We start from the raw sequence: 12,135 nt of genomic DNA, 5'->3' as shown, positions 1-12,135 counted from the left end.
GAAGTCTCACCAAAAAGGTGGGCCACTTGGAGCAATCCCAGCCAGGAGGAGAATGATGGTGTAACTCTTCATCAGTTCCCTCAAACCATTTATCTACCTTTATCTGCTGTGTGGAATTAACCAGGTGAAATGTCTGTAAATTATTCTCCCGCCTTCCAATATCTGAATGTTCATGGCACTGACGTGGAAAGCAGGACTGAGAGAAAAACCTGCTGCCCTGACAGTATACTGGCAATATGAAGACAGGTTATTGGGGATAACTGTCACTGTACCTCGACCAGAGGCTCAGACTTCTGATGCAGAGCCATGCAAAAAAGGCAATCGAGTTCACCAAATTGGCAGGCCTCACACCTGCTAAACCACATGTTCACAGTATTTATAAATAATTAAGCTAAGGTAATTAAGTTGCATTTTAACTTGGGCAAGTTGTGGTTTCTGATGTTTCAGTAGGGAAACCTTCCTCACTGAGTCTGTTTCAGAGTAAGCCTACCACAACAGCAGCATCCCATCTGATCGTGAGTACAGCTTATTAAATATAACAAAGGTCCAACAAAACTTCAGTGACTTTGAAATAAGGAGTAATGATCAATACCCTTGATGTAGCCCTGTCAGTGCCCTTTCCAGAATATTCAGAAGAAGAAGCTGATGGATATCAGACTGCCACCCAACTAAACTCTTGAAAAGCAGCAACCATTCAGCTGGCAGTTACTGTATGTATTAAAACCTGCATGGTAGGTTTGGAACATGGTGGACATTAATATTGTATATTTTCATAATGTTCCCCTCACAGTCTTAAAAATACAGCTACTGCAGATGGGAACATTAGCTTACCACTTGCACTCAAGTAAATGCATTGATCCTAGCAGAAGCTTTCCTTCCAGTTTTGTTTAAAGAGTTATTTGTGGGGTTTTTTTTTAACAGAATTATTTATTTGGTGTTCAAGCAGTGGTGCAGTAAGGTTTGCTGTTTATGCATCTGGATTGTGATGGTTGGCTGCTGGTTACAAAGAGAACCTTTTACTGCAGTGGGAGGTGTTTGGGGGATTGAGAAACGCATGGTAGAAAGTGTTGGGAAAAGTCACTACAGCTCAAACCAGCTGGTGACTTACGAAACTTAGAAAAAAACCAAACCCTGCAAGTTATAACTGTTTCAACTTAGCAGGCAACTATGTTATATTTTTTTGCAAAAGAAAGTGCATCAAGGACTCAATTTGGAAATAAAATCTGCTAGACGCTTTTAGTGATGCTGAGACCAGCCGCAAAGGAAATAATGTACAAATTTTCCTCTAGGAGCCTTGACACCATTGGTTTGTGTCACTGTAACCCAGAGCAATGGTAGTGAAAAATCCTCAAACTACTTTAAAGAAGTACAGGTACAGGCATGAGGAGCAGCGTTCCTTTCAGGCTATACAGCCCATCCCAGGAGAGCACGGCAGGAGGATGTCTGCTCACTGTTCTGGATTAGGCACTACAGGCGGGCAGAGCCCTCAGTCCTCACAGCTGCACAAGTGTAGTTCCAGTGCTGCGGAGGGGAAGAGCATGCCCCTTTCTTTCCTTCTCTTCAACACATGCCCTTGTCATTTTACGCCCCTGTTCCCCAGACCATGGCCATTCGTGTCTGCTATTAGACTGCTAATCCATATAGCAAAGCTTTGCCTCTTGCTTGTATTTTTCTTTTTGCCTCTCCTAGGTAGGCTAGTGCAGAATTACTAGAGATGGTCACCTTTTATTTGGAACTGGGAATTTGTAGAGTACTTGTAATTTCCTTTTTGTTTTCATGCCCACCTCCCCCCCTCAAATTGGTTTTTGGTAAAGAAGTTACCTGAAACTTCTCAAAAGTTGTTGCTGATGTGCTCAGAGCAGTTAGTCTTCTTCATTACATTTGTAGTTTTGAAATCCAGACAGCAGCTGAACTCAACTCCTCTAAGTCTTGAATGAGACTTAGTGAACAGGAATTCAGTTCTGGGCCACATGGAAACAAAAAAGATAGAAAAAGTAACTTTCTTTTTAAAGCTTTCTTGCTTGTTTCTTAACTATAAAAACCTTGACAGGAGTGTGCTCATTTTACTAAGTTTAGCATGCCTTAAATCTGGTTTTTTTTTTTTTTCCTCTTGATGGATGTATCTGATGTTTGAAAGGTGCTCTTAGTGAGTAGGAATGAAGAGTGGGTAGCAAGAAATTAATTGTAGCATTTTGATGTGACTGATACAGTAGATTTAGTCCAGCTCTCTTAAAATTATTTTATGTATCTGTTTTAAAGTTGGGCAAAAGTTTGTGCTCCCCTACTATTGCTGTTAGAGAGGACATGGCTTAAAATGGAATAATAGGCATTAGAGTTTTGAAATAGCAAAAAACAATTTTCTCAGTTTGTTGGGCAGAGGAGAAAAGAAGAGTCTACTCTAGAAATCCTTCTGGTTTTGGAAAAAGAAAAAAAAGTAGCAGTAAGTAGTTCTGGAGTCTGCGTGCTGTAAGAGCCAGTAAATAGACTGGGCATTTATTTTCCTCCACCTTTGCTTTCTCTGATCTTTAATCTTAGGTTTTTTTATTTGTATATTTTCAAGAGAATTAGAATGGACGCTAAAGAATTGAAAACAAATTCTTCACAGATCATAATACCCTATTTCAAGTTGGCCTCGATGTTTCAAGCAGAATTGCTTGTTGTTGTAAGAACACTGTCTCAGACAGCACTTCCCAGATCAGTGGGTTTCTTCCCCCCTGACTTCTTAAAGTGGGAGTGGATGGTTTTGTGTATCACATGTTCTGCCAGGAAGGCAGGCTTCCAAGGGTAGTAATGCTCTTAGTCAGATGTTTAGGGGTGATCCACTCTGATAATTTATGGATAAAGTTTACTAGCTTGATTTTTTTTCCTAATGATTATCAAATACTGAGGCTATCAATTTGAGTCAACATATGACTCTCATGCATTGTATAGATTTGCAGCAACTTTAGTTTTCAGTCCATCCTAAAGTTCAGTAATTCTGTTCTGAATCCTGATACTTTGGTTATTTAAGCCAAGCCTGTACTCGCATAAGAGTCACACAGGATATACTAAGAAATGAAAATATGGTGTGTATCAATGGAAGCATTTATTTGGAAGTGTTTGCTTCATGCTAACAGCTGGAATGCTGTAAGCCTTACATCCTACTCTGTAATGGAGCATTGCTTTGCACTTTTTCTCTATAGCTCATCTTGCAACATTAGTATCCGTTGTTTTGAGACGCTGTAATTGACTAGAAGTTCTTGCTGTGTTTTTCTAACACCATAGTTACCAGTATATTTGAGCAACTACGTAGTTTCTGCATTTTAATAAAGCATGTAGCATGGCAAAACTTTTTTTTTTTTCCCCCTAGTGGATTGTAGGAAATCCTGAGTGGACTTTTCTACATGGGCATCTTTTTTCCATTCCAGAATCTTCCTCCACTTAGCCAGGATCCAAACCATCATTCCCCAGCCTTTCACCATTGCTCACAAGGCAGATACTTAAAGTCCTTTGGCTGCCCAGTCAGGACTTTGGTACAGTCCTAGCAGAATAGTTACTGCCTGTGGACTAGGTCCACATGTTTATTATCTACCATTATTAGCCACAGTAGCTGTTTTTTAAGAGATATTAAGAAAACAGGACATTAATGATGTTTTTTCTCCACAGAAAATTACTGTGAAAGATAGCTGGGGGTTGTGTAGGGTTTTTTTGGTGGTGGTGATGGGTGTTGTGGGGTTTTATTTTGTTTTGTTTTTTGATCCTGGAGCATAGCTCTGAGTATATTTTACAATTTACCTCTTTTTCCTCCTGCTTCATTCCCAAAATCCTCCCTCAAACTACAGTCCCTCTAAGTTCTTACAAATCTAAGTTGAGGATCCTTTCTTTATCATTTATCTACAGGTGCTTACTTTCTTCCTACTAGGATGACAAGGCCTATAGCCTAACCTGAATATATCTCAGATTCCATGGAAAATATAGAAACTCATATTCATCATAATGACTAATACTGTATTCTGATGTTTATTCCTTCCTTCTATGGGAAAATACACATTTTTGTATACTTTGCTGCTTTGAGCATGCATGTCCTGTGGTAGAACTGAACTGCTATCACTGTTTCCCACCAAGAGTTGCATACAAAGAATATGACTACACAATAAAATCAAGGCATGGTTACAGGATGGGTAATCAGTCATTATAAATAGCAACAGGAGAACTCAGGGGTTACTTGGTATCTTTCATTCAAGTGTCTCAAATATTCAATGTGAACATTAACTGATGAATTCACAGAGTGCCCTGTCTTGTGTATTAGTTACTCTATGTCAGCCATAACCAGAGATCTTAACTGGCTTGTTTGAGATCATATAGTAATCTAAAATATGAAATAAAATCTGATGCTTTAATCAGTAGAAAGCACTGTGTTTTGTACTGCAGGAAATCATAGGAGAGTGTATCAGAGCAGGCACTGCCTTAGGCTCTGTGTTTTAAATTTCCCTCCTCTGTTCCCTACTTTATAGCAGAGTTCAGGATTTTCTCTTGGAAAGATGACTCAAGTAAATTTCTGGTAATTTCTCCAAGCTACATCTAGTCCAGTTGTGACAACTAAGAGTCAACATGCAACTCCACAGAAATGAAAACATTCCTCAGGTTTCAATATAAATAGAATAGTAAGCATGTGAGTAAAGCTGGTCCACCAGGAATTTAAGTGACAAGGCAAGTTTTGATTCCCAAAGTGCAAACAAGTTTGAATGGTGTAATTTATAATGTTCGACTCAAAACATTGACAGTTTGACATTCAGGCATTGTGCAGAAAGAGTTCAATTCACAAAACCTCAAAGGCCCAGGAGGAAAAATAAAAATTTCCCAGCAGGAAAATAAATCTAAGAACTTCAGCGTTGTATGCAACTTGTACCTGACCATTTCAATGTTTAATGAGAGCAAGATGAAGAAATGCTCTGATCTTCATCCTGACGTTGAGAAACTGAAGCACAGGAGGTTTCCAGCTCAGATTCACCATAAGTGAGGTGTATTAGGCTGGCATTTATTCACTCTAGCTTCCCACTGTAGGATCTTATCCATTTTCCATAGTAAAATTTTCCTATAGCAGTCATAGGCCACTACCTTAACCATTAAATCCTGCTGCCAGCTATTTTATTTGATGTCTTTTATAATGTGTTAGAATTCCTTTAATGCCTAAAATATAGGGTGCTAACACAGAATTATAGCTGTGTCAATGGTCTTAGAATTTAGTAATTCTAGTTCACCGTTCATTGTGAAAGGATTATCAAAGATGTGATGCCCTTGTCTCCTGTAGTCATCAGCAAAGGTAATAATCGTCATTAAATAGTCTTTTGCTAGTGACTTCTGGCAGAAGAGAATGGGCATGTGGTCTCACAACATCCTCAGTAAGTACGGACATGGTCTTAGATAATGTTTCTTGAAGACATTTGAAAAAAATCCGTCCTATGCTCTTTTTAAAAAGCCTGTTGAATGCAGATTGCCATAAACGATATAGCTCACATACTCTAGGGACAGATCTTGTTGTCATGGGTACTCAAAAATATGTACTGAGCATAAAACACAGCTAAGTCTCTGGGCCAAGCTCAACTGACATTAGACTCTTGGTTTTAGTAATGCGGTTTGTCACATGAACACCATTTGATTGCATTTAATGACTCTCTTTTTCATAGTAAGAAATTGTATATGTTTATGTCACTACAGGTTTATCAACCGAGGTTAATGATTTGGGTAAGCCAGAAAATCTTTCCAACCAGCCGAGGGGATGGGGGATTTCCAAAGGTAAAGTTATTTATGTGATTTCTTTCATCTAATAAATAGTTTACTAATATGAAATTTTTCAGAGAAAAATCAAAACACTGAAAGTTCAATGGATTTTATTTTATGACTGCTTCAAGAGAGTAGCTAGCTCTCATTTCATCACGAGTCTCATGGTATTCTGTTTTTTTAAAGCCTTGGCTCCCTGAGCCAAGCAGTTAACTGAGGATTTCAGCTTTCATTTTAAATGATGTTTTAGCCTTCAGGCTTGCAGAAAACATGGACTCTTGCTGGCTACATACCAGAAAGAAAACATACTAATTTTCAAGAACTCATATTTCTTAAGCCTGTCTCATGATTTTACAAGCATGACATCTGAGTTTTGAATGCTTGCTTTTGGCAATTCTCTCTTAGCAATGCAGATAAAGAAGTCAATGATAATACAGAAGGAGGAAGGAGGTGTTGTTTTTCTTTTTCTGTTAATTTTTCTGCTTGTGTTTTACCTGTCTTGAGTAACAAGCATGCAAAACATGGCAATTTTCATCTGAGTTTGACAAGAAGTACCCCAACATAAATGCAGAAGATGTGGCTTCTCAGACGAGATTCATAAGATTTTGTTCTCTTACCACTGCTGGTTTCATAATTGTGAAAATCGGTTTGAAAATTGAGTAGGAAAATATAACAGTTACTCAGGAACAGAGAATGTGCATATTTTATTTTCATATTCCCTTTCATTACTGACTCAAAATCTGGCAAAAAAATGGGCAGGTAAGTAAAGGAGAGAGCACATGGAAAATTGTTTTTATTAAGTTTCAATTATTATCTAGACTCCCGCTCCTTGTTAAAAAAACTTTGCTGTTCCTTTTGGATAACACTGTATTTTCCACACTTTTTCTTTATAAAGGAACTTCTAAAATTTATGGCTGGGCTCTTTGCAGTCTGCTATTTGCAGACTCATGTGCCAACACGCCAGTCTTTAAATTAACATACGTGGCAGTACTGCCATTCTTAACATTCAAAGTATTTCAGAAGTTCAGCTGAGTAGGCTAATAGCAATGCCAGATTACAATGAGTGTGCTATATCTGGTCATACTTACATGAAGTGAATTTGCTAATTTTATGAATCAGCTATGTGTTAACTAGATGATTTTTATTCAAAATTTTAACTTAGCAGCTTTTAGTAAGTTGTCATTCATCACTAAACAGTCGCTCCTGAAACACGGGAATGAAGCGGTGAACTATGTGCAGCACCATTAGTAACAATGCTGCATTTTATTGGATTTATGAATAGCTGTGTTTTTAGTTGTACATAGCTTAAAAAAAGTCTATCAGAAGGGATAATTCTTTCTCAACTAGTCAAAAATATTATACTTCTTTTCCTTTAAAGTGATTTGATTCCTGCTTTTTAAATATGATGCATTTTTTTCTAGCCTTCATGTAATTCTTCAGAAGATATTTGGCATATGCTTACAGGGACCGGTTTTTAGAACTAACTCCAAATTTTATTTCACAGTTGATCTTCAAAAGCAACTTGAATATTAGCTGCACACAACCCAGCTTGTAGAAGAGTATCAGCCTTAACAGAAGCTGTGTGTCTTTGGAATCTATTTTTTTTCATCCATCTTTTAAAATTAAGCAGGGTAAATTGCTGAAGAATACTGCACAAAGTGCTCAGTCCTTCAGTCATGTACTGAGTGCTACACAGCTTGAACTACTGAGAGAATAAAGTAAAAATTCATAGACATTTTAAAACTCTTATTTCAGATAAAAGTGCTTTTTTTTTGTTTGTTTTCATGCAACCAACAAATATAAAAGGATAAATTTCTTAAAGACAATTTATTTCCAGACCTAGAAGGGTCATATGGGACTTTATATCTTATGATTGTATGGCAGAATTTCAGGACTGAGATTGTTTTCACAGCTGAAAAGGAACTGCCCAACACAATGCTTTTGGAAATTTGCCCAGACCTTTGGTCTGTGTGGTGTGCCTGTTTGCATGTGTAAGTTTCTAGTTTTCTTCTCATATCCTGGAATGATACACAAGTAGCAAATCTAGTCAACAAAAAAAGCAAAAATATTATCACGAGGATGGAATTTTCTAGAGTCCTTTGGGGACACATGTTTGTGCAGTCACTAAAATGTAAACGTTATTTTTTCTTTCTGAAATTGTCTCTTGCAAAATCCTCAGTTTGGCTGTAGCAATGGCAAGGTATGTTTCTACTCCTACTTCTTCCCCTGGCTTGCAGAGCCCTTCGGCACATGTACTGATCGAAGTCTGCTCCGTTTCTCCATTTCTGATGCCCCAAAGATTGAGGGAACCATTTGCCCCTAGGAAAGGATTTTACCCTGTGTTCAGCCTGAAAACTGCTCCTGGCTGTATGCAGTGCAGAACCGCGGGGGGGTAATTCATCTACCCAAAAGCAGAATTTATCCTGTAAACTGTGATAAAGGCAGTGCAAGAGCCATGGGGCGGCTTCATTGCCAGCACAAGTATATGTAGCAAATATCGACATTCCAGTGCAAATTACGGCTTTGAAGAGCCAGGAAAAGAAAATTGCTGAAAATTGCACTTTCTTGGTTAGTTGAGAGACTGCTATGTGTTTAATTCCTAATTCAGACATTCACAACTCTCACATCAGAAAAATTGAACTTGGAGAAGATAACTTCAATTTCTTAAACAAACTTCAATTTCTTATACAACAAACATGTCCTAAGCAGTAAAAGCAATAAAGCATCTTTACAATTCTAACCTTTTAAACACAAAGCCCACAGATTTTTTTCCATAACTTACAGTATATTACTAGCTAAACAAATTCTTTTTGTTTAAGACCCCATAGTGATATCAGCAAAGTACTTTAAGCACATGCTTAGCCTTTAGGCTTCCTTCTGAGGCTTAAAGTGAAACAGAGATTTAAATGCTTTGCTGAATAGGCATAGACTTCAGCCAGCGAATGGTTAAATACAGCTCACGAAAACCTATCTGAGGCAGCTGGTTGATAGGATACACCATCTCCTTACTTGTCCAGAGATAAGTAACACACTGTAGTGTCTTCAGAGTGCTCTTTGCAACGAGATACTATGGGGAAGTCACTTACTAGTGTACGCTAGCTGCTTAAGCTGTAAGGTTTTTAAAAGATGAGAGGTCTCAGCTGTAAAAGGTTATCTTAATAACAAGATGCTCTTTCATAACTAAGAACGCACTTTTATGTTGAAGGCCAAGTGGAGCCATAGAATGGAGCTTGGGGGTTAAAAAGCAAGCAAGCAAGCAAATTAATTTATTGGTAGATGATACAGCTAACATTAGTTTTTTGATTCCCCAAGTTGGTACTGAGTTATATTTTCAAAGGAGCTCGGTGCCGTCTGTCTATTTGCGGCCATGAGTTTTGCATTCATGACTCTCGGACACCGTGTCTGCCTCCTGTGCTTCACGTGTGCAGGACAGGTAATTGCTCATGTTCAGCCATATTTATACGCCAGAACTACTGCACACACAGACCCGCAGGTGCTGTTTTAGATCTGAGCTGTCCCAGCTATTGTGAAGGGCACAGAAATGGCTTGGTTTGACAGGAGTGAGAAAAATAATTTTGAGGAATAGTGTAAGGATGTATGACTGGTGGTGAGCTGCAGAAAGGGTTGTCACTCCATCGCTCCTTCTCCTGTAACTTTGGAGTTACCCAAGTTACAACTTGGGGTGGTTGGGGTCTCCCCAGCCGCAACAAAAGTCCAAATTCCCCAGTTCAGCAAGGGAGGACGTTGTTGGCTCAACTCTTTTGCATTTTGGCTGCTGAGGCACAATCATTCATCCCCAGCTGAAGAGTATTCCTCAGATGCTGCAAGGCTTGCCTGGCTTTGAGACAATTCTTCACTCTCTGTGGCATTAGTATTTACAGTTGATTCAAAACATGTTTAGTAGATGTTTACTTCTGACCTAAAGCTAGGGACCTATGGAAACCTTAGGATAGGAAAAAGGAGGACCCCACCGTACTGACTTCACGAAGCACAGCTGATATAGTTTTTTCCCCTCTGCAGGGAAGTCTCCCCATCTCGAAGGAAGTAAATCGCAAGAAGAAAAGTGAGGCGGAAGGGGCACGCCTGGTTCCACTAAACGGCTATGGACACCATTTCACCAAAATCAATTACCTCTACTCTTTTTAATCATGATTTCTCCATTTGTATTACATATGGTGTATGGGTTTGATGAGGTCATGATGTCATGTATCGGGAATTGTTTCTGTGTAAATCATCAAGTGTAAGAAGAAACTATGGGACTCTGAGCCTTGCTTTAGAGAGTAACAGTGGACAAACGTGTACCATAAAAAATAGTTTTTAACATTCTGACTCAAGCGAAAGCTCTCAGAATTTCACACTGTGAATCCATGTTTACAAACATTACAGGTGGGCCCTCAGGCCTAGTTCTACCACAGCAATGTCTTCCACTACTCAAACTCCACTGCTCACACACAACCGGTAAACCACTCTCTCCATTTCCACCATCCCAAACTGCTTCTTGCAGAGGCTGAGAGTCCCCCTTTATTTTCATTTAGATGTAACAAGCCTAGTAGTTTATTTTCATTGATTGTCTGTATATCTCTATATTTTATCCATGTAGTCTTTTGATGTATAGAAGTAGTATGAAACTCATGGTTTCCTTGTGGTAAGTTATTGTGATGCTGCCACGGGATTTGAGACACTGATGAATGGTGCTATTTTGGACTTTAAATATGCTCCTTGGCAAGGTAGCTGGATGGAGTTATTTTTTATTTCCATGTTCTGAGAAGGTGTTGGTACTTTGTTTTTCTGAATGTTGTTCTTTAGACTGGACTGACTTGTTTACTTGTGTCTTCAGTGTGGCTTTCTTATTCAGTGCTGTAGGTGAGTAACTACTTATAGTGTACAAGTGAGGAACTGATTCCCTATCAGGGTCCACTCAAAAACATGCAGTTATAGTGGGAGCAATCACAAAACTGTAATTTACGTAAAATCTCCTTTTTGACTCCTATCCACCTAAAGGAGAAAGACAAGCAATAATTTTCCACCAACCTCTCAAAATCTCTTTTTTATTTCTGTCTTTTTTTTAAAAAAAGCCTTTTTTTAAAGAAGGGGCAATTTTTAATGTCCTCTTCAAATCCATAAAATAGGGGATATAGTAAGAAAAACACAGGAAATTTCTGGGAGGAGAAGTCCTAAAGGAGACTACATTTCCACGGTACTGTCAACATGTGGACTTTACATTTTTGTTCTTGCTCCCAGACTACTATCAATACAAAACAACACAAAACACAAAACTAAACAGTATCATCTACTCATGGAGTGTTGTTGTGTTAGACACAGTCTGAAAGCCCACCTTAATTTTTTATATAACTCTGTCTTTTAGCTCTTCCTTTACAGGGCAGGCCTTGTTCTGAACTGTTTTAGCTTCTGACTGTTAAATACCAATGCATGCACTGCACTTCCTAGATTTCTTTCCTTTCCTGACCTTCTGTATCCCTTTTCTTGTACATTTTGTTTTCCAATAGATTAGATAGATATGTCTACTGTGCTGTATATAGAGCAAGAAGTAATATTCAGCAGTTGTGGCATTTATGTATAGTTGCAGTTGTGTACTGCTGAAAACGCAGGCTTTTGTAACAGTGTGATCTTTAATAATGCACTACAAGTACCCAATGTATTTTAGCTATTTTAGTAGGATTTGTTCAATAAATATGCAAGCTCTAAGGGTAGCCGTGATGTCTGTGTTTCCTTCTTACAATAAGGGGAGGGCTCCTTTTCTGTTTGTCCGCACCTGTTCTTTACGTGACTTCTGAGGGTTTTTGGGGGAATATCTGGTGAAGTAAAAGGTGATTCCTTTTGTTGTCTGCTAAACAATAGCTATTAAGCTAACCTAAATGCCAGACCTGCATCTGGGAAATGATCGCTGCCAGACAATGGTAGGCATGTACTTCGCTTTCAAGGCTGCGGAGTGGCTGGGTCAGACGTGACACTTGATGCCATTTTTAGTAATCCCAGGAGGAGACTGTGGGCCTGTGCATGGCAAACACAATATATTTCGTTTTCCACCTCTCATAAACGGAATTAAAAGGCTGTTTTCCTAATGCGTGTAATACAGTTTAAAAGAATGTTGATACAGTCCTCTCTTTAAAACCACTTTTATTGGGGGAAAAAGTAATATCTGCATTTGTAAGTTTTAGAACATACATTGGTTTTGTTTTAGCATAGAAAAAAGATAAGGCAGCATTTTTTTAAAAACACAAGCAGTGATCTACCAATCAATACCAGATGTAGGTCTGCCCCTGAAAGTTTTCCAGACATGAGACCAAATAAGTGCAATTCCGTATGCCCTGACTGTCTCTCCCACTGAGTGAATTTACACAGGGATTGATTTTG

The 12,135-nt window shown here is 38.6% G+C and overlaps 1 long non-coding RNA gene across 1 annotated transcript; it reads left to right on the top strand.

The window, feature by feature from the left end:
* The first annotated feature begins 5,696 nt into the window (after positions 1 to 5,696).
* On the top strand, positions 5,697 to 11,471 carry LOC104616805. The gene is made up of 2 exons (XR_737992.1): positions 5,697 to 5,775; positions 9,781 to 11,471. It is a non-coding gene; the product is annotated as an uncharacterized LOC104616805 (long non-coding RNA).
* The last annotated feature ends 664 nt before the right edge of the window (positions 11,472 to 12,135 follow it).

Source organism: Phaethon lepturus, unplaced genomic scaffold (genome assembly GCF_000687285.1).
Source record: "Phaethon lepturus isolate BGI_N335 unplaced genomic scaffold, ASM68728v1 scaffold18152, whole genome shotgun sequence".
In the NCBI taxonomy this organism is placed as follows: Eukaryota; Metazoa; Chordata; class Aves; order Phaethontiformes; family Phaethontidae; genus Phaethon; species Phaethon lepturus.
Note: the sequence above shows the minus strand (reverse complement) of the source record. Positions and strands in the feature narration are given on the sequence as shown.